General features: G+C 38.6%; 1 long non-coding RNA gene across 1 annotated transcript in view; it reads left to right on the top strand.

The window, feature by feature from the left end:
* The window catches only part of LOC139032655 (uncharacterized), a 45,918-nt gene extending 28,468 nt beyond the window's left edge, over positions 1-17,450 (top strand). The window contains exon 3 of the long non-coding RNA XR_011485239.1: positions 17,324-17,450. This is a non-coding gene — a long non-coding RNA (uncharacterized lncRNA). The remainder of the gene's footprint in view (positions 1-17,323) is intronic.
* Positions 17,451-26,259: the final 8,809 nt, after the last annotated feature.

The following is a 26,259-nucleotide window of genomic DNA, read 5'->3' as shown; positions in this document are numbered from 1 at the left end:
CATGTTACATATCTGTGCCCGATCCTGTGAGTGGCTGAGGAAGCTAGCATGGCATGACAGAATACATGGTGCTCCAGCGGTTTGAAACTTGGCTCCAGGTCTGCTCTGGCCCTCCCAGTTTAGTATTGTTAGTAAGTGACTCTTTGAGATCTCATCAAAGAAATAAGGGTTTGGATGAAATAACTTCTGAGTCTCATTTTTTAAATGAAAAATATCACTGTCAAATTTTTGGCTTAGTACTTAATATGGGAAAAACTGACAAGTAGCTTCCAACAAGTCTTTCATAAAATAGTTACTAAGTCTCTTTATGTGGGACAACAGTGCTTATGCCAAAAGTACAAACATGAAAATAAATATTAAAATATAGTATGTGTCATCAAGAGTTTATGATCTAGCCTAATACTGGGAGAATGGTGATAAAATTAGTAAAGTATTGTTACAATAAATAACAGAATATCACCAAATGTAATGCACGATCCTGGATTGGATAGTGAATCGGATAAAAAATTGCTGTAATGAACATTGTTGGGAAAATATATTGAATGAGTATCAAACTTATAAAATGTGGTAATTGTATTGTGGTTTTTAAGGAGAATATTCTTATTCTTAGGAGATGTGTTAAAGTATTTGGGGTCATGAAGTGTGCAACTTAGTCTCAAATGATTCAGCAAAATCACACACATATACATACACACACCATGTATACATACACATATGTATGTGAAAGAGAGAAAATGTAGCAAAATGTTTACAGTTGGTGAAAGCGGTATTTGGGTTATTTCTTTATTGTTTTTCCAACTTAAAGTTTGAATTTTTTCAAATTAAAATAGAATAAATAATGTGTGATACAGTGCTACAGGAATGCAAGATAAGTGCATTCAAAATAATTATAACAGCAAATCCATTGAAACAGGATTATCTCATTTTGTGTCTGCGACCCCAAAGATGAGATACACTGGTGAAAAGTGTACCGTGATTCTGAAGAGTAGCAGTAGGCATGTGCCAACACAGGTAAGAGATGGCCCACACCAAGTGAGGTCATCAGCCTCTCCCCGCTCATAGCAGAGAAGAGGAACAGTATTCTGAGGAACAGAGTGTTTAAGTAACTTGCTCAAGGTCACACAGTAGAGTTGAGTTGAGCAATCAAAGTCACCCGTTTGCCCAGCACTTTACCTGCCTTAACCTCCCCTCTGTACTGCTTCTGATAACAGTGTTGAACTCAGTTTGGATGTTAGACTGTTTTTATTTATTTTTCTCTCTCCACTTTCATCTTCAGTTTGGAATGAAAATTTCCAAAAGAGCCCAAATTACAGTTGCATGATTATTAGTGAATTAGTCAAATTGAAACTTTGCTGATTTGATTACTTCCAAAGCCCTAGTTAATGTGATTTGCACTGTCATAATGATTATATGTGATTATAAATGGTTTGTCCAGACACTGATTTTGAAGACTTTCAGAGCAATCAGCTCCACTATGCTGCAACTTGAGTCTTTAAAAATATTATATATTTTAATACATGTATCTAAAAGGAAGCACTTACCATCCAATTCTTGATTAGTAGGACTGAGATTAAAATATGATGAAAGTGATATTGAGCAGACTTCCTCAATTTCTCATCCAAGATGCTCTTCTCGGGGGAACAATGTGTCACAAGAAAAACACTAGATCAACCTGAGAGTAGACAAGACATTTTGAATTTGGGGGAATAGAAGGATTTCAGAAGATATTCAGGACCATAATCATGAAAATGTTTACATTTCAAAAAAAAAAAAAAAGGTACAGTCACCTGCTTAGACAAAGATATTTTGGAAAGACAATTGTGAATAGTAACACCTTTAGAATAATTCTCTAAAACAGAAGAAGAAAATGGAGACAGCATAGGGAGAAAGAGGCTAGTCTTTTTACTGAAAGTAATGGTAACCTTTGGATTCTGCAATTTGGGGTAAAGTCATCTTACATTTTATACACTCTGAAGTTTGTTTCTTTTCACTGTGAAGATTCAACCTTTGAAGCAAAACCTGACGGGATGTGCTTTGTTAATCTAGCTTTCTGGGAAACTGTCTTCCATTGAATAATAGCCACAAGTCTGTGAGCTCATTCACATTTCAACCCAGTGGCAGCTGCGAACTTAAAAGAGCCATACTGAAGTGCTTCCCATAAATAACCTTAACTGGAGTTTTGAATAATGTTACTTTTAGGTGTTTTTAAAAGCTTTAGTATGTTCATCATGAAGTCTAATGGAAGGTATTTTTGCACTTTGAGAGGAATTGTAGTGTGACTGTTTTCCAGAATCTAAATTATTTAAACGGTAACCCAAAGAAGTTCCATCTCGGAAGTAACATAGTTTAGCGCATGCCATGGATGAGGAGTCGTTGTGCATCATCGCAATTGGGAATGGTCGACAGTGGCTAGTGTAGTTAGAGAAGTTATGCAATTAATTACTTACATGTAATATGTTCCTTTTTGGGGTATCTGATATTATTTTTAATAGTATTTCTGTAAATTCTCTTGGAATAACAGTTTCCCTGCATTAAGAAAATTTTTATGTTTTTTGTTCACAATTTATACTTTTTTTTTTTTTACTTTTCTCTCTATATATATTTTTACTTTTTTCAGTTTTGTTGTGATATAATTGACATACAGCACTGTAGAAGTTTGCATACAGCATAATGACTTATGTGTTGTCTGAAATGATTACTGCAATAAGTTTAGTAGACATCTATCATCTTGTATAAGTACACAAGAAATTTTTTTTCCCTTTGTGATGAGAATTTTTAGGATTTACTGTCTTAATAACTTTCAAGTATACTATACAACAGTGTTAACTATAGCCATCATGCTGTACACTACATCTCAGTACTTAATTATTTCATACCTAGAAGTTTGTACCTTTTGGCCACCTTTACCCATTTCTACCACTTACTACCCCTTGCCTGTGGTAACCACCAATCTGATCTTTTTGTTTTTTTTTTAAGATTCCACGTGTAGCTATAATCGTACAGTATTTGCCTTTCTCTCTAACTTACTTCGCTTAGCATAATACTCTGCAGGTCCCTCCATGTTGTCACAGATAGCAAGATTTCCTCCTTCTATGACTGAATGATAGTCCATTATCCACTCATCCATTAATAGACAATAGGTTGTTTTCATGTCCTGGCAATTGTAAGTACTGTTGAAATTAAATAGGTTCCATTTGATATTCTCCTTTGACATTTGAGGGCTGTACTGCATGAATTAGTCTTCAACTGTATCTACTTGATCAAGTATTATAAAATGTTTGCTCTACATTCTGTTTTTTTTGTATTGTTTCTTCTCAGTTGTGAGACATGCAGGGACCTCCACAGAGATGGGGAGGAAAAATCAAATAGAATCAGGCTAGTGGGTACCGCTTGTGGAGTGCTGATCTGTACATGGGGAAGGCTGGTGTTATATTTAGCAGTGTCTGAGGAACAAGGGTGACCCTGATGACAGGCAGTATTGGGTTACTATTCCAGAGGTCACCAATCTGTTGTCTAGGACGTGGAAGTAGGAAGTCACTAGAGAGGGGTAATGAGGCTGTGAGGGGAATGCTCTCACCTAAGCTTTAGGGTGTTCTAGCTTTTTTTGGTCTTAAATCTATCTTTTAAAAATTGAAGTATAGTTGATTTACAAGCTTGTGTTAGTTTCAGGTGCATAGCAAAGTGTTTCAGTTATGTGTATATATATATACACAGACATATATATACATACACATATATATGTTCTTTTTCTTATCCTTACAGGAGTGTTTGTCTACCTTTAACTAAGGCCCCACCTGGCAATAATTACCAATTATTATCAAACAATATAGACCTCAAGTCAGGAAAAGTTACCAACTTTTATCTCTATCATTTTCTTTTTAGATGATAGTGTACTAACATACTCTGAAAACCCAAATTAACTTTATTTAAAATCATATTTTATATGACAACATAGCCAGTAATTGGCCATGTTTAAGCTTTTCTTTGAAAGAGATATTAAAATTGTCATAATTATCATTTGAGTTGAGTTCAAGTTTATATTTTTAATTATGCCTCAGGGACTTATATTGCCTTAGGGTTTTATGATTTACTCTTATAAAGATAAGAAACAATTAGTTGAAAGTAATTGACGGGATTTCCCTGGTGGTTCAGTGTTTAAGACTCCCTGCTCCCAATGCAGGGGCACAGGTTCAATCCCTAGTGGGGGAAGTAAGATCTCACATGCTAACCAGCACAGCCAAGAAAGAAAAAGTAATTAAACTTGTACTATGGTATATTAAATGATATTTAGCTTATTAACTATTCATTATATACATAAATAACATAAATATTACATATTTAATTGATCTAACTATATCTGTATATAGCTACTCATTTACATATACACACTCTTATTCGTGTATTCAACACATTTAACAGGAACTTACTTGATTCCAGGCATGTTGTTAGGACAGGAAATATAGCCTGAACAGGACAAGCATAAGAGTATCTGCCCTCCTAGATCCTGCCTGGCGCAGGGATGTCCCTATCTTCTACTCCTGCTCCCTTTGCATGCATCACTAATCAATAAAGACATTCTCACCCTGGAGCCTAGATCTCCTCAATGCGGTGCTCCATGACTAGATCAGAGCCATCATGGGAGTTGAAATTGATCCCTGGCTCTATGTTTAATGACCAGGCAGACTATTAAATTGGAAGATGCAAATGATTAAATAAAGTTCAAGCTTTTTATTTGAGAACCGGTTACATGATTTTGAGTCTCTTTCCAGGGACTCTTCACCAAGTAAAATATTGAAAGGCTGAGTAAGATTGGGACAGGATTTTGTCAAGTAATGATTGGGAAAATTTCCATGTTGAGACAGCATCAGTAACCACACTCCCCTTAAGGAGCCACACTCCCTTTGCTCAAGATTATTAAGGGATATTTTCAGGGATAACTTGAGGATTCTGTGATTAAAAGGCCATAGCACCACAATCATGCTAGAGAAAGTCAAAGAGGTTTGCGTGGAAGAGAACTCTGTATCTGGGAAGAAAATGAGTTCCCATCAGTGCAAGTCAACAGAGGTGTGGCTACTTGGCCAGAGGACATCGTGATGATGTCATTTCAAAACGAATCTTGCCTGAGAGCTTTTACTGCCAGGGACCAAAGTGGTAACTGGCTGAGAGGTGTCCCACCAGGGGTGCAAGCTGATGTGTGATTTTCAAAGCTGAAGACTCCAGGAAAGACACTACCCGTGTCACAGGAGTGGCAAGTGATGGGGCCCAGCAGAGGAATCATCAAGGGAACACACATAAGCACCTGCACAAGGGAATCAGCTTTGAAACATGTGCAAGGGCTGAAAAGCATGAGGCAGACCTGTGACAGCAATGGTCATGTAAAGAGCATGAGTATTCCTGTCACTTTTATATCCAACCTCCTCCAACCCCGTCTGGTAAAAACAAGAAAGGAATTTCACCTCCACTGCTAACTATAGGCTGCAGTTGAGGGAGGAACTGAGATTTAACTTGAATCAGCTCAGAATTACCTAGGAAAGGAAATTTACATTACTTGAGATAGTATTCATTACTTAAAGTTTTCATGGGCCTTTCTATTGTCTACGTCACCATCAGTGTTGTACAAATGTCTTGGTTCTGTCAAGGGCAGGGGGTGGACTATAAGTACCAGCTAGGTTTAATGGGACAGTTGGAAACAAAAGTAAAATCGCTTCTATAGTTTATTCATTCATTCACTCATCCATCCATTCATCCAGAATATACTGATACAGTGTTGTTCAGTTGCTAAATCATGTCTGACTCTTTGCGACCCCATGCACTGCAGCATGCCAGGTTTCCCTGTCCTTCACCATCTCCTGGAGTTTGCTCAAACTCATTTCCATTGACTCAGTGATGCCATGCAACCATCTCATCCACTGTCAACCCCTTTTCCTCTTGCCCTCAATCCCAGCATCAGGGTCTTTTCCAGTGAGTCAGCTCGTCACACCATGTGGGCAAAGTACTGGAGCTTCAGCATCAGTCCTTCTAATAAATATTCAGGGTTAATTTCCTTTAGGATTGACTGGTTTGATCTCCTTGCAGTCCAAAGGATTCTCAATAGTCTTCTCCAGCACCACAGTTCAAAAGCATCAATTCTTTGGCACTCAGCCTTCTTTATGTTGATATATTTTACCACTTCTACTTACGATAATTAACCTCTTACCTACTGGTTTAAGTTAGTTTAGCAAGAACATTATTGCTTTCATACTCTGTGTCAGACATAGTCCCAGTTTCTATGTCAGATAAAATAGACTCCCTGTCTTTGAGGAGCTTATGATATCATCTAAGGAGCTGTGAAAAAAGAGACATGGAAATGTGTAATTAAGCTTTTATAATGCCTTGAATATGAATTTATACTTTCAGGGAAATACGTCAAGAGCTCTGGTAAAGATACACATTATTACCTCTTTCTTTTTAATTCTCACTGTGGTGGCTTCTCTTGTTGTGAAACGTGAGCCCCAGGGCGTGCGGGCTTCAGTAGTTGCGGGCACGTGGGCTCAGTGGTTGCGACTTCCGGGCTCGAGAGCGCAGGCTCAATAGTGGCAGCACATGGGCCGAGTTGCTCCACAGCACGTGGGATCTTCCCAGATCAGGGATCGAACCCGTGACTCCTGCCCTGGCAGGTGGATTCTTTACCACTGAGCCATGGGAGAAGCCTGAGAAAAGAGCTTTTTAGTAAAGGTTACACATAATATGAATTGTGGGGTACCAGACAGATTGTAAATGCTGATGTTGTATGTGTTAATTGCAAAATGTGGACGTTAATCCTGAAGAAATATGTGTTAATAAACAATGTATATTGAATATACTGATTAAAATTGTCTGATTAATCCAACAGTAAGTGCTCTAGAGGCATTAAATTGAGCTTTTAAAGAGTTATTAGCTACTAGAATCTTTTTAATTTCTCAAATGCTCCTAATATATTATTTAACACTTGCTAGTTTTTAAAATCATGAGACTAATGTCATTTGGATGCTGAGAAATATATAACTAAAGTGATAAAATAATAAATCTTTCTTCTTCCAATAATGTACCTTACCTTTCTAACCTTACTTTGTAGTTAGCTGTTATACACAAATAAATCCCTGGAGACATTGTAATACTACAAGGCTTGGTTTCAAAGTGTATATTCATACAGAATCTCCTTTGCTTAGCACTTAGAGTTGGAATTATGAACATAATACATATATATATATAAACCTAGTTCAGGAAAGGAGAGTATGTCAACCTTCTATGGTAGAAGATAAATAGAATTCAAGTGCTTAAAGCTAGAGCATTCAAGGAAATAGACACTTAATTCTTATGGGGCAAGGAGAATTAGGCCTCGGCAGGACATGAACCTAGAATTTCCAGCTGTATAAGCTGAATTCAGAAAAAGCTGAGGAACCAGAGATCAAATTGCCAACATCCATTGGACCATAAAGAAAGCAAGGAAATTTCAGAAAATGTCTACTTCTGCTTCACTGAGTATGCTAAAGCCTTTGACTGTGTGGATCACAACAAACTGGAAAATTCTTAAAGGGATGGAAATACAAGACCACCTTACTTGTCTTCTGAGAAACCTGTATGTGGGTCAAGAAGCAACAGTTAGAACCTTAAATGGAACAACTGACTGGTTCAAAATTGAGAAAGGAGTATGGCAAGGTTGTATATTATTACTGTTTATTTAACTTATATGCAGAGTATATCATGTGAAATGCTGGGCTGGATAAATCTCAAGCTGGAATCAAGATTTCTGGGAGAAATATTAACAACCTCAGATATGCAGATGATACCACTCTAGTGGCAGAAAGCAAAGAAGAACTAAAGAGCTTCTTGGTGAGGCTGAAAGAAAGTGAAAAAAAAAAAAAAAGCTGGCTTGGAACTCAACATTTACAAAATTGAGATCATGGCATCTGGTCCCACCACTTCATGGAAGTAGAAGGGGAAACAGTGGAAACAGTGACAGATTTTATTTTCTTGAACTCCAAAATCACTGTAGATGGTGACTGTAGCCATGAAATTAAAAGACACTTTTTGCTTGAAGAAAAGCTATGACAAACCTAGACAGCATATTAAAAAACAGAGACATCACTTTGCCAACAAAGGGTCCCAATAGTCAAAATTATGGTTTTTCCAGTAGTCATGTACAGACATGAGAGTTGGACCATAAAGAAGGCTGAGTGCCAAAGAATTGATGCCTTTGCATTGTGATGCTTGAGTCTTCTCTTGAGAGTCCCTTGGACAGCAAGGAAATCAAACCAGTCAATCCTAAAGGAATCAACCCTGAATATTCATTGGAAGGACTGATGCTGAAGCAGAAGCTCCAATGCTTTGGCCATCTGATGCAAAGAGACAACTCATTGGAAAAACCCCTGATGCTGGGAAAGATTGAGGGCAAAAGGAGAAGGGGGTGGCAGAGGATGAAATGGTTGCATGGTATCACTGACTCAATGAACATGAATTTGAGCAAACTCTGGGAGATAGTGAAGGACAGGGAAGCCTGGCGTGCTGCAGTTTATGTGGTCACAAAGAGTGAGTCTTGACCTAGTGACTAGACAACAACAAGGATAATTAAGAACATAAGATATCCACAGAATTTGGCTTCCATGAAACAACAGCATTTTATAGAACATAATACTGCATGTTATCAGTTTTATGAGTAAAATTAAGAGAGTTTAAACAGGATGAGCCTACAGGGGCTAAATATCAAACACAGACTTTTGAAGACCAAGATGACTCTACCCATAGAGCATATGCAACAAGGGATTTGCAGTTACTATGTATGAAATGCGGTGTGGCTCTGTTTCCGTGTCAGTTACACTGGGTGGTGCATAGTACAACATGTCTATTGCATATTGACATATCTTTGCCCTTTGTCACTTGCCATTTTTCATTCCCCCAAGGAAATAATCTAGAACTGGGGACTCTCAAAGGTAATTGTATGCCTGTGCTTGGCATGGGGAACACAGAGAAGGAAGTGAAGTGTAAGAGTGGACGTGGAGGCAAGTGGAATCCTAGTATAAACTATAGGAAAGTGGGATCATACTCTTTTTAAAAACTTTTTATTTATTTTTGGCCATGCTTGGTCTTCACTGCTGCACGTGGGTTTTCTCTAGTTGTGGCAAGCAGGGGCTACTCTCTAGTTGCGATGTGCAGGCTTCTCATTGCGGGGGCTTCCCCTGTCGCAGAGCGCGGTCTCTAGGTTGTGCACAGGCTTCGGTAGTTGTGGCTTGTGGGCTTAGCTGCCCTGCAGTGTGTGGAATCTTCCCAGACCAGGTATTGACCCTGCGTGCCCCGCATTGGCAGGCAGATTCTTAACCACCGGGCCACCAGGGAAGTCCGAATCATAGTCTCTATAGACATATTTCAGGGTAACCCTTAAGTTCAGTTTTTAGGAGCTTTTGTGGTATTTCTCAGGTCTGACCAAACTTGGGTCCTCTGGACCAAGAGGGCAACTCTTCTGAGGGATGTTCTCTGTATGGCTTTCATGTGCGTGTGAACTTTCATTCTTATGCAGAGGTTTCTAAAAGCACTGGTTTGTTGACAGTCTGGATCTTACAGTCACTGTTGTCATTTTCCCAGTGATGGGGAAAAATATGGTTTCACTTGACCGCTGTTATCCAGACCTTGAGGCATCCTCTTTCTATGAGATATTTCCTAACACAGCTTATGAATTGAAAGCTGAACAAACTTTATTAAGTGGCTCCTAAATGGTTTTTAGGTAAAGTGGATCATAATAATTCAGTTCTAGTCTTCCTCACCTGACCCTAAAAGATTTGGTTTTAGTTTATTTTTGTCAGCAGTTTCTTATTCTATACAATATTTAAACAAAGGACTATAAAAAGAAATGTAGAATTAGTTGTAGAGCAAAAGACTATTGCTGTAGTATCTTATTGGGTTGGATATTGGGTGTTAAGGGCTAATCCTGTCAGTAGAATTTTGTTGTTATTTAGTCACTAAGTCATGCCTGATTCTTTGCGACCCCATGGACTGTAGCCCACCAGGCTTCTCTGTTCATGGGATTTCCTAGGCAAGAATATTGGAGTGGGTTGCCATTTCCTCTTAGAATTTTGTTAGATGATATCAAATATATCACAAATATGAACCTATCCCTAGAAATGCCAGTTTTATACAGAAAAGTGGCTAATTTTTGTTGAGATTCAGTTCCATTTCTAATTTTGGTGCATTTCAACAATGAATCTTTTGTTATATGTGCATACATAAACTTGTCATCTGAATCACATTCCAATACTAAGGCTGTGGAGATATGCTTAGAACATAGAGACATATTTTTAGAGAAAGTGTTCATTCTTCCTATTTAAGTCATTCTTTTGAAAGCATTTTGTAGATTTTCTGAGTATGAAGGGTGTTAGCTAGAAATCTAAATTATATTCCTTTAGAGTGTACCTGCCTTTCATATACCATCATCACTGCAAAAGAGGTAATTCTTGTTGCCTCATTTGTAATTCTGTCATATATAACTTTTAAAGTTTCACAAATCGACCATGACGGCTAATATGCTATTAACATGGCTACACATCTCTTTGGTTAGTTTACATGCTTAATTAATCACATTTCATTTTCTTTTTGGCTTTCATAGCATCTTCTATTAATTTTAAATCGAGATTTATAAAAGAGAATGTTTCCTGAGGACTCTTCAATTCTCCTATCTTTAGAGAAATTCCTTCTCAAAGGACCCCAATTAGTCAACATGGAAGCCAAGAGAAGAAAAAGCGGCACCTGATGTAGAAGGTGAATGCTGACGGGGACTCAAAAGCGAAACTTTTGAAGTATGCTTCTGTCACTGACCGTGTGGCCTGTGGGACTGTACTTCATCTTTCCCAGCTTCATTTCACTTGTCAGTTAAAAAGGGCATAATATTTATATCCACAGTGTCTTGTAAGTCATTCATTTTTTAATTTTCGTAATGAACACTTTGTTCATATTGAAGTGAGCCTGTACTATGAACAAATGATAGGCCACAATGAAAAACTCCCTTCCTTCACGAGAGCCCCAGGGACGGCTCCGTTTCCTATTCAGCGTCACCCCTTCTCAGATGGATGAGCCCTGCGCCGCTGCCTAAAGGTCAGTGTGCAGAGTATTTGCCGACTCAGCTGAAAGGATAAAGCCTAAAGTTTCCATCTACCTGTGTTAAACACCTACTCTCTAGTACTTGCGTGGGTGTGCTCAGTCATGTCTGACTCTTGGCTGCCCCATGGACTGTAGCCCAGCAGGCTCCTCTGCCCATGGAATTTTCCAGGCAAGAATACTAGCGTGGGGTGCCATTTTCTACTCCAGGGAATCTTCCCAACCCAGGGGTCAAACCTGTGTCTTTAGCATCTCTTGGATTGGCTGGTGGTTTCTTTACCACTAGTGCTGCCTGGGAAGTCCCCTCTAGGACCTACTAGGATAAAATCTGGGAACACTTGGGGAAGAATAAAATCTTGTTTTTACTGAGAGCCAAAAGTTTTGTGTTCCAGGACACTATTGTTCCGTAGCCATACCAGAGAAATAAGATATTGGGTGTAACTCACTTGGCTTTCAAATGTTCTCAGAACCGCATGTGAACAGCCCTTGGCCGGGCCACATCTCTCGGGCTGCGCTCATCTGAGGCCTTGCCAAGCGGATGCGTGCCAAAGCAGCTCTTGGCTGAGTGGTCCTCACCAGCCGAGGACTGACCTGGTCCCCAGAAGGGCTCCGCTGTGGCCCCCAGTTAGTGAGGACTGGGGGGCTGGAGGCACTGGCCTAGTCACCGCTAGCCGGTTTTCAACATTTTCCTCAGAATGTGCCATGGCGGCTAAAACTGTGAGGATACATTAACGTAGCCTCAAGCATACCCCTGTTTTTAGGCAATAGACAGTGTAACACTTGGCAATTTGATTGAGAAAATGGGATTGTTTTATAGTCCAATGGGCTCCAAATTGTTGTCCTCAGATCTTTATTGCTTGGTCCTTATTAATTCAATAAGCAATCTATCATTAATATAGAAGACAAGTTTCATAAGTGAAGTTCAGAAAAACTGAAGTGATAATAATATAACAGAGAACAGAGTTTCATTTATTTTTTATCAGCGGCCAATTGTATTTTTGGTAACTTCCATGCAAACAGACCAATATGGTCTTCTTCTGAAGGTGGTAATTGAGATGACAAAATTGTGGCATCTCCATTGACTGTGCTACCATGGAAACACACATATGTTTGTGTGTGTGTGTTTAGTCACTAAGTCACATCTGACTCTTTGTGATCCTATGGACTGTATCCCACCAGGCTTCTCTGTCCATGAGATTTCCCAGGCAAGCATACTGGAGTGGTTTGCCATTTCCTCCTCCAGGGAATCTTCCTGACGCATGGAACAAATTGAGGGCCACAGTAATTTAATTATACCAAGAGTTACTATCGGAGTAAGCAAGCACAGACGCAAAGAATCTTCTGCAGTCCTTCTCACCACACCCTTTGCCCCCAAACACTGCTTCCGCTTTGGGGAAAAAAAATCACTTTTCTACAATAGCAGTTAATTAAATAGCATCTGTCCCATTAAACAACTGTACATTGAATAATAACTACATTAACAGAAAAAAGCCTCTGAAGAATAACTCTTTGGCATCCTTTTCTTTGCCAAGGACTCTGGGAGCCATGCCAGGAAAATACAATAAAATTTCCTAGCCTAAAAGTTGTGTCCTTCCTCCCCCACTCTGTCTCTCCAGAGTCTATGCCATTAAAAAAAAAAAACAAAAAACAACACTTTATTATCTTACTAGAAATTTGAGGGCCTTTCTTTAGTTTCTTTGAAACTTGCCTTGTATTTTCAGTGTTGTGGTTCTGTTTCAGTGGGATGATACTATAACCTCTTCATAAGACCATCATCTCTGTAGCTGATTTCCCACATTTTCAGTGATCTGTAGTCTTCAGATACAGATGCAAACGCTTCATCGCTGTACTTCATGGGGCTCTTATACCAGCCTTGCTACACTTCTCATGGTCTCTTCCTTTCTCTGAATCTCAAAGCATAAGGAGGCAGGGCCATTTCTAAAATCAATTCCTGGCAGGAGAGAAAGGGCCTCCATGCATCAGGAAGCCATTTCAAAGGTTAACAGTATATCCAAGGGCATTAATTAAACTTCTTTCTTAAATGAAGGCTCAGTGCTGTCAAAAGGTGGAGTGCATGAGGAGACAAGTCCAGAGCTATAGCTTCCTTCAGAAAAAAGAAATGAAGCTTTTCACAAAGCCTATTAAGCACATTCACCTCCCGATTGTTAGATGTAACAAATAATAGGGAGAGATACAGCGGAACAGCCCTTAGCTCAGGGAACAAAGGGCGCCTTCTATATTCTCTGTCACTATGGTCTTGCCTCTAATTCAGAGAGCCCTGAAGATGGTGATAATTAAGCAAATGATTGATACCAAACCAGAGATGAATTTTAGATGCATTTGATATCAGTTTTCTTCAGGGAAAGTTATCCATTTATTCCTTTTCGCATTGATCCCTGCATAGGAGATTAAAAATGACATAGCCTTTGTTAAACAGTTTAAAAGAATTGGAGAATTTTCTTTCCGAGGCTTTGACTGATGAGATCCTTTGCCAACTTATGAAAGGAGAAAAATGGGAAAAAATTACTGAATAACTATCACAGTCACTTTAGTTAGGGCCTTTTCATATTTACATCTGCTATCGGCATTTGACAAAATGATGTCAAGGGCAAGGAAATAAACAGCCTGACTTTTGTTGTCACATGGGTACTAAGCCATATCAAGATGAAGTGCAGACATTAGAAAATCATAAGGGAACTTTGGGCACACAGACAGCCAGAGAGGCTTATCCAGTTACCAGGCAGTACAGTATCTCATATTTCTTAGATGTGAGTGAGTGGCATGTCAGAGATTAGGTAGAAAGTACATGATGCAGAATGAAAAATCTGCTTAAAATATGTCAGAAAATTTCGAAAGATTGTTTCATTTAAAAATTTCATTTTTGTATTAAAATGATTCAACCTACTTTTAAGTAGAGACATACCATGCTCAGATGCTCAGTTGTGCCCAACTCTTTTGAAAGCCCATGGATCCTTCTCCAGGGGATCTTCCTGAGCCAGGAATGGAACCCATGTCTCTGACATTAGCAGGATTCTTTACCACTGAGCCACCTGGGAGACCTAGTAGGGACATGATAGCTGCTCATGTTCCATGAGAAGATTGACATGAGAGAATAGTCAATCCCAGGTCTCAGCCTCAGGCCGTTATTTTCAGTGTCAGGAGAACACTTTCAAGCACCCATTCCCAGTGCCTGCCATTTCCCTTTTTCCTTCTGAAATCATCTCATCTCTGTCTCAGTGGCTCACACGCCTTTACAGACACAGTAGAAGAAGAGAACGGAGGTGGAGGGTGTCAGGGGTGGCCAAGCCTGGATAATAGCTGAGTAGATGAAGGCCAGGAGGAAGCACGGGAGGGTCTGAACCTTGGCCAGGTGCAGGTGATGGCATCGTACAGAATATAAAGCTCCAAAGGCAAGGCCACTGTGTGAGCTGCAGACGAGTCAGGAGAAGATGGAAAGGAGCTCCCGAGACTCAGAGACTTGCTTGGTTCCATCCTGAGTGCATGTTTTCTGACTGAGACAGGATTGGCTTAGAGCCTATTCCTGCAGTAGTGGGAAGTGTCTGATCCAAAAATGAATCAGGGAAATCCCAGCCCAAGGAGGAAGTGAGATGGAGGACCATGCAGGATGCTGGTGTTCATAATCCAGAGGAGAGACTAGAATTATGGACTATACTGTAGACACATGAAAGTCAGATGTGGGATCCAATAATCCAGAATTGGAATACATGAAAATAAAAATCCCACAAAGGAAATCAGGAGAAGGAAGAGACAAATAAATAACACTATGAGAGAAAAGAGGTCCCTTCTCTAAAGAGAAATTAAAAAGATAATAGCAACACTATCAACAACTATATTCTTATGATATAGTTGAAACGGCCAACTCTGAAATCTGAGTTGAAATGCCAAATTCCTGAGAAAATATAATGTGTAGAAGAGATCTAAAGAGAATTAAAAGCTTGAATAATTCTGTAAGTATTAAAATAAATTAGTCTTCAAAAACAGGTAAGTAATAAAAATCTTCAATTAAAACCACAGAATCAGGTGATTATATAGGTGATGTCTACCAAATTGTTCAAAATGTAGAGTATACTTAATTTTTAATTTAACAAACTCTTCTTAATTGTCAGAAAAAGAGGGATAGCCAACTCATTTTCTATCCAAAACCAAAAAAGCCATGTAAAAGGAAAATGTGCAGGTCAATTTTACTTTATAATATAGGTGTAAAAATTCTAAAAATAATTTATATTCAAAAACTAGAAAATCAAATCCAATATGTATTAAGAAAATGTACCCAGACAAGATTGGGTTTATTTACAGCAGGCAAAGAAGATTTATATTAAAAACTATAATTCCCATTAATAAACATTTAGATAGTAAATAAAATTAACATTGAGTTTTAACATATTAGAGGCTCAGAGAAATCTTTCCATAGAAAAACCTATTTGAATTTGTTCAACTTGGATTTTTTTCAGATTTTCTTTGAACACAATTCTTGTTCTCTTTGTTCATTCTCTAAGTCGTGTCTGACTCTTTGTGACCCCATGGACTGCAGCATGTCACGCTTCCCTGTCGTTCACCATGTCCCTGTGTTTGCTTAAACTCATGTCCATTGAGTCAGTGACGCCATCCAACCATCTCATCCTCTGTCGTCCCCTTCTCCTCCTGCCCTCAATCTTTCCCAGCATCAGAATCTTTTCCAATGCGTTGGCTCTTCACATCAGTTGGCCAAAGGATTGGAGCTTCAGCTTCAGCATCAGCCCTTCCAGTGAATATTCAGGACATGAAGAATTACTTAAGCATTTGTTACTGAATATTTAAGCTATAAATATATAAAAATGTTTTAGATTCTATATATGTAATTTTTCTTTTAGAACATCATGGTGTGATGCATTAGAAGTGACTCCAGGGCAAGAGGCAGGAAGGAGACTGTAGCCCTTTCATTGCTAAGTGAGCTAAGGACTCTTTGACTTGTTTGCATCACATCTTTCTAAAATACAAAATTATAATCTTTACCATTTACTTCACCTCCCTAGAGTTTTGAACTCTCTAGATTAGAAAAATATATTTTTTAACACTGAATAATTCATGCACATTTTGTATTTGTGGTACTTTAATAAAACTCACCAACTAAAATTTCTTCTATCACTTTTGATAAATTGTGTGGTACCCATTGTCTAATAAAAGTTTCAAGGATTGAAGCCTCTAAGTTCCATAATCAAGAGCCCACAAGGAACCACAAGGCCCTCCCTTCTGAGCATGTGGCATTTTAAAAAAAATTTTATTTATTTTAATTGGAGGCTAATTACTTTACAATATTGTAGTGGTTTTTGCCATACATTGACATGAATTAGCCATGGATTTACATGGAGCACATGGCATTTTGGTGTGGTCATTCTGTCATGCCTGCTCCAACATGAGCATGTTCACTTGAGAATTATTCAGACACTGTATTTTTTGCATGGAGTACATGATATTTATGCAGATGTCATGATGAAAAAATAGCAAACCATTAAATTTTTCACTACAAAACATGATAAAATTTTGTGTGAAACATACAGCCTCCTCCAATCTCTGATTCTCAACTAGAACCTAAGCTCCAACTTCTCCCAGAGTGATAACTCTGTCCTAAAGAATCAAAACGCCTTATGGCCGGAAGGGAACCTGAAAAATAGTGGGCACTAGTTGATGACTTTTAGAGGACTGAATGGATGATAACTAGAATTTTACTTTCCATACTCACTCCCCACACCTACTCTGGAAGGCAGGACTTTTTTCTTCCTTTTTAAAAATGTGTGTGCCTAGTTCTCAAAACAGATCTACACCTAGTGGATGGATTAATAATTATGGCAGTTGTTAAAGTGAATGACTTAAGGCTGTTCAATCTAACACAATAGACATTTATTGAAGACATACCACATTTTCATATGAGATGTGTAGGCCTTTTAAGGAAGGTTATTGAGTATGCATAGTACAGAGAATAAAAATAATGAGGCCTAAGGCAAAGGGGAAGTCTGTATAAAAAAATAAAAATAACAGCCTCTGAGTTGGCCCCCAAGAACCTCACCTCTTCGTCACCATGCTTTTGTGCAATTCCTTCCCTTTGAATGTAAGCTGAACCTGGTGACTTCCTTTTAATTGAATAGAATGTACCAGAAGTGATCACTTCTGAGATTAGGTTACAAAAAGACAGTAACTTACATCTTCTCTGTTGCTTTCTCAGTCCGCCATGAATGTGAGCTGACCTGTGGACAAAGCACCTCAACAAGGAACTGAGTGAGTCCTCTGACCAACAATGAGAAACTAAGGACTTCAGTCCAACATCCTGTGAAGAGTCACATCCTATCAGCAACCAGGTAAGTGATTCCAAGAAAGCAGATGCTCCTTTCCTTAAGCCCTTAGCTGACAAGACAGCCCTGGCCAAAATTTGATCACAGACATGTATGGGACCTTGGAACAGAGACACTCAGCTAAGCAGCACCCACAGAAACTATGAGAAAATAAATGTTTATAGCTTTTTAAGCCCTAATGTTTTGGATAATTTATTATGCAGCAGTAAGAAACTAATACTTCAGAAATAAAATTAACACATCAATACATGTATTGTGTAAGTTAATGGCGAGCCAAAGCAGAGAGAGACACCACTATTTATAAGAAATAGTATCCAGACAATAAATACAACTCAACTGTTTATAAGAATCATTGCTTTCCTACATGCTGGAGTCAGAAGAAATATTTCCCATTAGTCCTTTTTAGGTGATACCTGGTGGTATCTTTAATATCATCACTACAGTGAATAAATAGTGATCCATAGGTTTACTCTCAGTAGAAAACGTCTCTAAGTGTATGTCAATGACATAGTGCTGAAGCTTTGTTCGTGAGTATTTTTGTAAAAGACAACAAAAATAGTGTAAAATACATATTATTTTGATTGTCAGGGTTGATCTTAGGAGAAAATTTAGAATATGCAGATATACGTATGAATTCTAGCTCTTTTCTTAGTAAGAATTGGAGAGTGTAAGCTTTAAGGTTGTAATCAAAGCAAGAACCAAAAGTAAAGATATTTTGTTTTGCAATTTTAATGGTTATTTAAAAATTTATTTTATTGAAGTATAGTTGATTGATAATGTTGTGTTAGTTTCTGGTGTACGGCAAAGTGATTCAGCTTCATATATTTTTTTTTCTTTTTTTTTCATTATGGTTTATTACAGGATATTAAGTATAGTTCCCTGTGCTATACAGTAGGACCTTGTTGTTTATCTGTCCAACGTATAATAATTTGTATCTGCTAACCCCAAACTTCCAATCCCTCCTGCACTCACCTCCCCGCCACCAGCAACCACAATTCTCTATGCCTGTGAGTCTGTTTCTGTTTCATAGATAAGTTCATTTGTGTCATATTTCAGATTCCACATGTAAGTGACATCATATGGTCTTTATTTATCTTTCTCTTTCTGACTTACTTCACCTAGTATGATCACCACTAGATCCATCCATGCCATGTTACAATTTTAAAAGATCCAAAAATTGTTTAAAAATCAGTAGGGTAGAGGGTAGAATCAAGGTCCTTTTAATAAAATTAAGTACAATGGTTAATACTTTTGTAGTAAAATGTAGGCAAGCTACATTAGAAAGAAGTTGTTGAAAGTGAGGGTAAGACAAGTCGTCTCCTCCTCCAGCAGCTGTTCAGGTCAAAGTCAATGAGGCATAAGCTTGTCTGAAACAGCCCATGGCATAAGCTTGTCTGAAACAGCCCATGGATGGTGACCAGAGCTTTCTGGTCCTCATGGTCTCAGCTGTACTAAGTTCCTCTCTGTGAACCTGCTCACTTTATCCTGAGCTAGGAAATAACTCTACAAGGTGTCCAGAAAGGAAGAGCATCTGTTTTCCTTTGCTCACTGGTAGCATGTATTCTCTCAGAAGGACAATTTGTGCTCTTTCAAACAAACAGGATCCTATATTCCATGTGTTATTAATGACTAGGTCATAATTTTTTTGATTAAGAAGTTTTATTGACTTGACTCTTTACTATAAATATTATTTCTGTCATATTTATGTCCTTGATATAATTGTTCTCCTGGAGAACTTTAAAAACATACTTTCCACTTATGCAGCCTTCTAACAGAGCAAAAATCTCATTTTCTGCTCTGTCTTTTCCCCGATTTGATCAAAAGGAACATGAAATTGTGGGGATGTATGCAGGGAGATTTGTCAGTCTTTTCTTATTTACTTCGACTGTGAGGTATAAATTGAATTTGGGGCCCTCTCTTCAAGAGTACACTATTTACTATCAAATAAGTTGATGTTAGTGGATCAGATATGGGTAAGGTTTTCCTGGTAACCTTGTAAGGTGGGTTAGAGTGCTTTGGGGTTCTGGAATATGGCTTGCTTTCTTTCATGTGCAAACTTGTCTTTTGTTTCTGACTATCTCCTTTGAACACCTTTGGTCTGCTGGAAAGTGAGTGTATTTTTTATGTAAAACTGGATGGTCTGGGGACAGCTGAATCATTTATTACTGCCATTTTAACAGACATAGCAGATGATCACATGATTGACTCGGTGATTGTGATCATTACTGATTGTGAAGATAGGCTACAGGAAACAATTAATACTGTTATGCCTACTTCTTTGTTGAACTCATGTGACTTTACTTATTGGTAATTGTGGCTTGCCCATGTTTGAGGCGTGATTAAAACTCGAAAGCTGAGAAGATAATGAAAACCATTTTAAAATAGGAATGTGGCATATGTTAATGTAAATCAGCCATCCAAATTTCTTAATGAACTCACTCATTCAGTACTTAGATAATTATTCAGATATGGAAATGGTGGAGTCGTCTGATAATACCTCAAATGCATTAAAGGGCATCCATATATGTGGAATAGATTATTATCCAAAATAATTTAAATTCAGCTGCAATTATAGAATGAACATGCTGCTGCTGCTGCTAAGTCGCTTCAGTCGTGTCCGACTCTGTGCGACCCCATAGACGGCAGCCCACCAGGCTCCCCCGTCCCTGGGAGTCTCCAGGCAAGAACTCTGGAGTGGATTGCCATTTCCTTCTCCAATGTTACCTCCTATATCTCAGCACTGTTATATTTCCTTTTTTAAAGTGGGACTTAATTATTTCCTGATTACTCTGGGATATTCAATTATTTGCTGTGGGGCTCCTCATCATTGCTGTGAATTAACAAAATGGCTCAGTTCTTAGTAATCAGCTGAATAGAAAGTGAGGGGAAGACAACACATTCTGAGGGCTGCTCAGCACTACCTTTGTCTTTCTTTAATATTTGTCAGCTAAATGTGGAATTTTAATTCCCTCCCTAATTATCAAGGACTCTTGCTTAATGGTCATACCTCTTCAGGCACCTTGCTTACTTGCACTCTATCTTTTCACCTTACTTTTTTGAGATGTGTTATTTATAAGCTGGCACAATAGTCCACAAGCATTTCTATGGAAAATCAAACAAAAAAAGCTTCACCAATATTAAATAACATCTGAGAGTTTTGAGCCTTCTCCTGGGCATCTTCTGGGCTTCCCTGATGCTCAGAGGGTGAAGAGTCTGCCTGTAATGTGGGAGACTCGGGTTCGATCCCTGGTTCGGGAAGATCCCCTGGAGAAGGAAATGGGCATCTTCAATGATGTTGTCTCATTTGATCCTCCGGGAAGCACTTGAGAAATAGCTATAAGGGAATGTGCTTTTCAAGGAGGAAATAGACTCGTTGGAGCATCTTATGTGTAGGTGGGTAAACTGAAATTTAAACTTAGGTCTGGTTGTAAAGCCCACAGTTGTGACAATGCAGCGCGTTCTTTCATTTATCCTGCATTGGCTTAGATTTGGCCATCTCATCAGCATTTCTCTTCCGTTTTACTACTTGGCAAGTGACAGTTAGAATTTTTCCGACCTTTACCTTGTCATGGAAGATCAGAGATGTTCAAGTTTATGTGCCTCTATTTTCCCTAGACTCTGTGAATATTATGTAAACTAATTCTGTGGTAAACAAAATTCTTACATTAATATCAATGGGCATTTTCAACCCAAGTAGAAACATTGGAAATTTGAACTAAAATTAACCCTGCTGTTCTTCCCTGGGGGCTTGGATGGTAAAGAATCTGCCTGCAATGTGGGAGACCTGGGTTCACTCCCTGAGTTGGGAAGATTCCCCTGGAAGAGGGAATGGCAACCCATGCCAGTATTCTTGCCTGGAGAATCCCATGGATAGAGGAGCATGGCGGGCTATAATCCATGGGGTTGCAAAACGTCAGACATGACTGAACGACTAAGCACAGCATGTGTCTACAATCCAAAATATACTACCAAGCTAGGTAAAGACTTGTCATTTTGGTCAATTTCTACATTGCCAATGTAATATTAATAATACCAACAGTAACTGTAATAATGAACTCTGTTTTACTGATTGTGAAATATAGTCTAGGCTTTCACCCACACAGAAACATTGCTAAGTAGGTTATGATTATCCGAGTTTATCAAAGGAAAAACAATACGGTATGTCGTGGTTAAGAGATTCACCCAAAGTCTTAACAGCTAGTAAGAGACTGTGTTAAACTGATATTTCAAAACTTGCCCATCCATGATTAACATTATATATTTCCCTGGTATTAGTTATATGTAACCTTTTCTCCTAAAACCTGCCCTTGGTATTGCATTTATTGCATTTGAGTTTTGTTTCACCAAGAGATATCAGGGTGACTGTTGAAATGATTTTGAAATCAGTAGTAATTATTTATACAAAGAGGATTTTGAAAATTTACAATTCTTCACCAAACATCTCATTGAGAAAGTAAAGATCTCACTCCTGCTTTTCACATGAGGGGAGAACAGAGCCTTATGCATTATAATTTGTCTTTCCCTGTTTGTTCCCACTGCATACCTTGAGAGAGTTACCTGTGGATGCCAAGACAGGTGTTGTTCAGAAAATGCTTTACAGGTAGGGCTGTGTCTTCTACAAATCCCACCAATTAGCAGATTGTGGTGCCACGCACATGGATAACTGACTCTGAGAATGATGAATTCAGATTAAAACAAATGAAAATGCCATCTGCTGCATGGTTAGCTTATTAACCTCACTATGATCAATAATCAGATATGGGGATCTATCTACAGCTTTCAAAAAAGACCTTGATAAAGCCCACGTATTAATTATGACAAGTCCGAAAATAGCCAAAACTTAAGCCAAATTGAAAATTACCATTCAAAAATCTTGAAAAGAGAACATTATAAGAGGTCTTATTTGACATGGGTAAAAATGGGAAAGATTGAAGGTGGGAGGAGAGGGGGACAACAGAGGATGAGATGGTTGGATGGCATCACCGACTCGATGGACATGAGTTTGAGTAGACTCTGGGAGTTGGTGATGGACAGGGAAGCCTGGCGTGCTGCAGTCCATGGGGTTGCAAAGAGTCAGACACAACTGACTAACTGAACTGAAAAATAGTATTTTAGGTACAGAAAATACTCTTATCTAGAGGTCTTCCAAAACTTCAATTGCCTAATGCCAATTTATATATATATATATATGTATGTGTGTGTGTGTGTGTGTGTGTGTGTGTGTGTGTATAGTTACACATTTACATAATACATATTAGCTTCCCTGGTGGTTCAGACAGAAAAGAATCTGCCTGCAGTGCAGAATACTTGGGTCTTATCTCTGGGTCGGGAAGATACCCTGGAGAAGGGAATGACAACTTATTCCAGGATTCTTGCTAGAGAATTCTATGGACAGAGGAACTTGGTGGGCTACAGTCCATTGAGTCTCAAAGAGTCGGACATGACTGAGCAGCTAACACTTTCACTTTTCATAATGCATACACAAAAATAGAAAGTACAAGTTGTGAAATAAAATATATTCCTTCTGCACGTGTAATGGGTTGTAAAAATTGTAAAAATCCTGGAATTCTGCATTGCATCATGGAGCCTAATCCAAACTTTCTCCCCCATAAATCAGTTCATATAAAGTTAGTCAGCTATAATTTGGTACTTTTTGTCCTACTCTTACCTTGTTAGGTAACCCATATGTTTTTCTAGCAAAATTACAAGCAGTAGATAAGTCTCTCATTTTGTACATTCTCTAAACCATGATGTAAATGTGAATGGAGAAGAATATTCCTATTAATACCCTGTATCACCCATATAATCTGTTGAATGTGTATTTTACCCTTCACAAAGAGATGATACAGTCACAAACTGGAAGAAAGAAAGGCATTTGGATAGTATTTCTTTGTCAATTCATATTCACCACTTCTAAATCATATCCTCTTGTTTTTTGCTTCAAGGATGTAAACATATATATATATAGGAAACAAGGAAACTGAAAAAAATGGAAAGGAAAGGGACAGAAGAAGACAGTGGAATGAAAACAGACCAGGCCATTTGTGAAGATGTTATCTACCTTGGGGTGGGGCAGAGTGAAGCCAGTTTTTGTTACTGTTCTGTCTTTAGTTGTGTCCAACTCTTTGCAACCTCATGGACTGCAGCACACCAGGCTTCACTGTCCTTCACCATCTCCCAGAGTTTGCTCAAACTCATGTCCATTGAGTTGGTGTTGCCATCCAACCATCTCATTCTCTGCCTCCCCCTTCTCTTTTTGCTTTCAATCTTTCTCAGCATCAGAGTGTTTTCTAATGAGTCAGCTCTTCCCATCAGGTGGCCAAAGTATTGGAGCTTCAGCTTCAGCATTAGTCCTTCCAATGAATATTCAGGATTGATTTCCTTTAAGATTCACTGGTTTGATCTCCTTGCAATCCAGAGGACTCTGAAGAGTCTTCTCCAGCACCATGATTTGAAAGCATTGATTCTTCAGTGCTTAGCCTTTTTTATGATCCAGCTCTTACGTCTGTACACGACTGTTGGAGAAACCATAGCTTTGACTATATGGACCTTGGTTGGCAAAGCAGATGTCTCTGCTTTTTAATATGCTGTCTCAGTTTGTCATAACTTTTCTTCCAATGAGCAACTGTCTTTTAACTTCATGGCTGCAGTCACCATCCTCAGTGATTTTGGAGCCCAAGAAAATAAAGTCTGTCACTGTTTCCACCTTCCCCCCTTGTATTTGCCATGAAGTGATGGGACCAGATGCTTGCCAATTAGGTTACCTAAAGATGCCCCTTCACTTTAGCAACCCTCAAAGAGCTAATGGCTTTTTTTCCAGCTGAGTGGGGAAGCTGGTTGTGTAAATTGCCCAAAGTGCTATTGAAATCCATTTCTTGGAGGATTCTGAAACATGTCTCTATTTGAAGAGTCTAATAATTGTGACGGCGACAAGTATCACCTGCAGGACATTGAGTGATGATAGAAAATCAAAATTCAGGGTTTTGTGACTCACATACTGCAGAATATACACCTACTGCTTTTTCTTTCCTTCCAAGAAAACACCCCTTTGATATGTTCTAGCTGCAAAATGTTCTAGAAAGTGTGGCTTGTTTTGTTTTGATTTGGTTTCCCTAAAGAGAAATGATCCATAGATTCTTGTGGGGATAGAAAGTTGTCATGTGAATTGTGATATTCCTATAAATCATCTGGCCCTTAATTATTGACATGTCTGACACTTGAGTGATATGTAGATTCCAGGGAGGGTTTACTCTTTTCTTTCCTCCAAGTTTCAGAAGGACAAAAATTACCAGGAAGTGGTGATAATAAACTTCACTGTATTTTTAAGATTCATGTTTTTATTAAAGATGAATAAAGCTCATGAAAATAATCCACATATTGATGTTCCTTACATCTTCATCATCATCACTCTTTTGTGAGGCAGATTAATCTATCTCTGTATGTATAATCTATGTATAATCATAGATATATTTCTCTCTGTTATTCTTAGTCCTTTTGTGCTTTTTAGGATGAGAGGTTTTTTAAAATTAAATTTTATTTATGTATTTTTGGCTGTGCTTGGTCTTTGTGCTTTGCATAGGCTTTCTCTAGTTGCGAGTGTGGGAAACTCTCTAGCTGTGGTATGCAGGCTGCTCATTACGGGGGGTTCTCTTGGTGTGGAGCACGGGCTCTGGGGTGCCTGGGCTTCAGTAGTTGCGGCACGTGGACTGAGCAGTTGCATCTCCCGGGCTGTAGAACACAGATGCAGTTGTAGCGCATGCGATTAGTTGCCCCGCGGTATGGATCAGGGATTGAACCCGCGTCTCCTGCACTGGCAGGCAGATTCTTCACCACTGAGCCACCACAGAAGCCCTCTTAGTCCTTTTGTTAATGATTGGAAAAAGGTCAACAAATAGGTTTTTTGTTTTGTTTACTTAAATGCAGTTTTTAATGCAGCATAAATATAGTTGACAAATACTACTTTCATGTACGTGATTTTTTTTTGCATGAAAATCATCTTTAGCTAGCTGTTTTTAAACGTCTGTTGTTTCAATGTTAATTGAAATCTAAATGAGAAAATAAACAACCCCCCCGCCCAAAATTGAGAATAGTGATCTTAAGACAAGTATTTACAGCCACTGAAATCATTATCTACATGGGGAATTGCACAGAAAGGAGCAGAAGCCACTGAATGTGAAGTAAGAGGTTTCCGCAATGGTTACATTTTATAATTTCCCTTTGACACCTGTCTAATTCCTAGAGCAAAATAATTTTTGACTCATCACTGCCTAATTTGAATGTATTTTGTGGTCTACATGAAGTAAAGTCGCCCAGGAATTTATAATCCAGAAAGTATTCTTGGTACTTTGAAATCTCTTTGAAGTGATGTATGGTTATTTCATCCAAGATTACCCTCTTAACAGGAGAATGTTACCAAGTTAACTGTGCCAGAAAGAGAATGAGAGCTAACTCAGCCAAGTGATAAGAAACTCGGAATAAATAATTTTATTTTAATCTCAGGTCTTCTAAAATATTTTTAGAAAGACCTTGGGAAAAGTCATTTAACATCCTTTCACCTCATGAAATAGGCTACAATCATGGCTTTCCAGGTGGCATAGTGGTAAAGAATCCTCCTGCCAATGCAGGAGATGCAAGAGGCATGGGTTTGGTTCCTGGGTTGGGAAGATCCCCTGTAGGAGGAAATGGCAAACCACTCCAGTAATCTTGCCCAGAAAATCCCATGGGGGTCTCAAAAGAGTCAGACACGACTGAGTGACTAAACAACAATAATGCTTTATTTACAGCATAAGAATTTTGTGAGATCCGGAAA

This window comes from Odocoileus virginianus, chromosome 32, assembly GCF_023699985.2.
Source record: "Odocoileus virginianus isolate 20LAN1187 ecotype Illinois chromosome 32, Ovbor_1.2, whole genome shotgun sequence".
In the NCBI taxonomy this organism is placed as follows: Eukaryota; Metazoa; Chordata; class Mammalia; order Artiodactyla; family Cervidae; genus Odocoileus; species Odocoileus virginianus.
The sequence above is the reverse complement of the archived record's forward strand: the minus strand, read 5'-3'. Positions and strand labels throughout refer to the sequence as shown.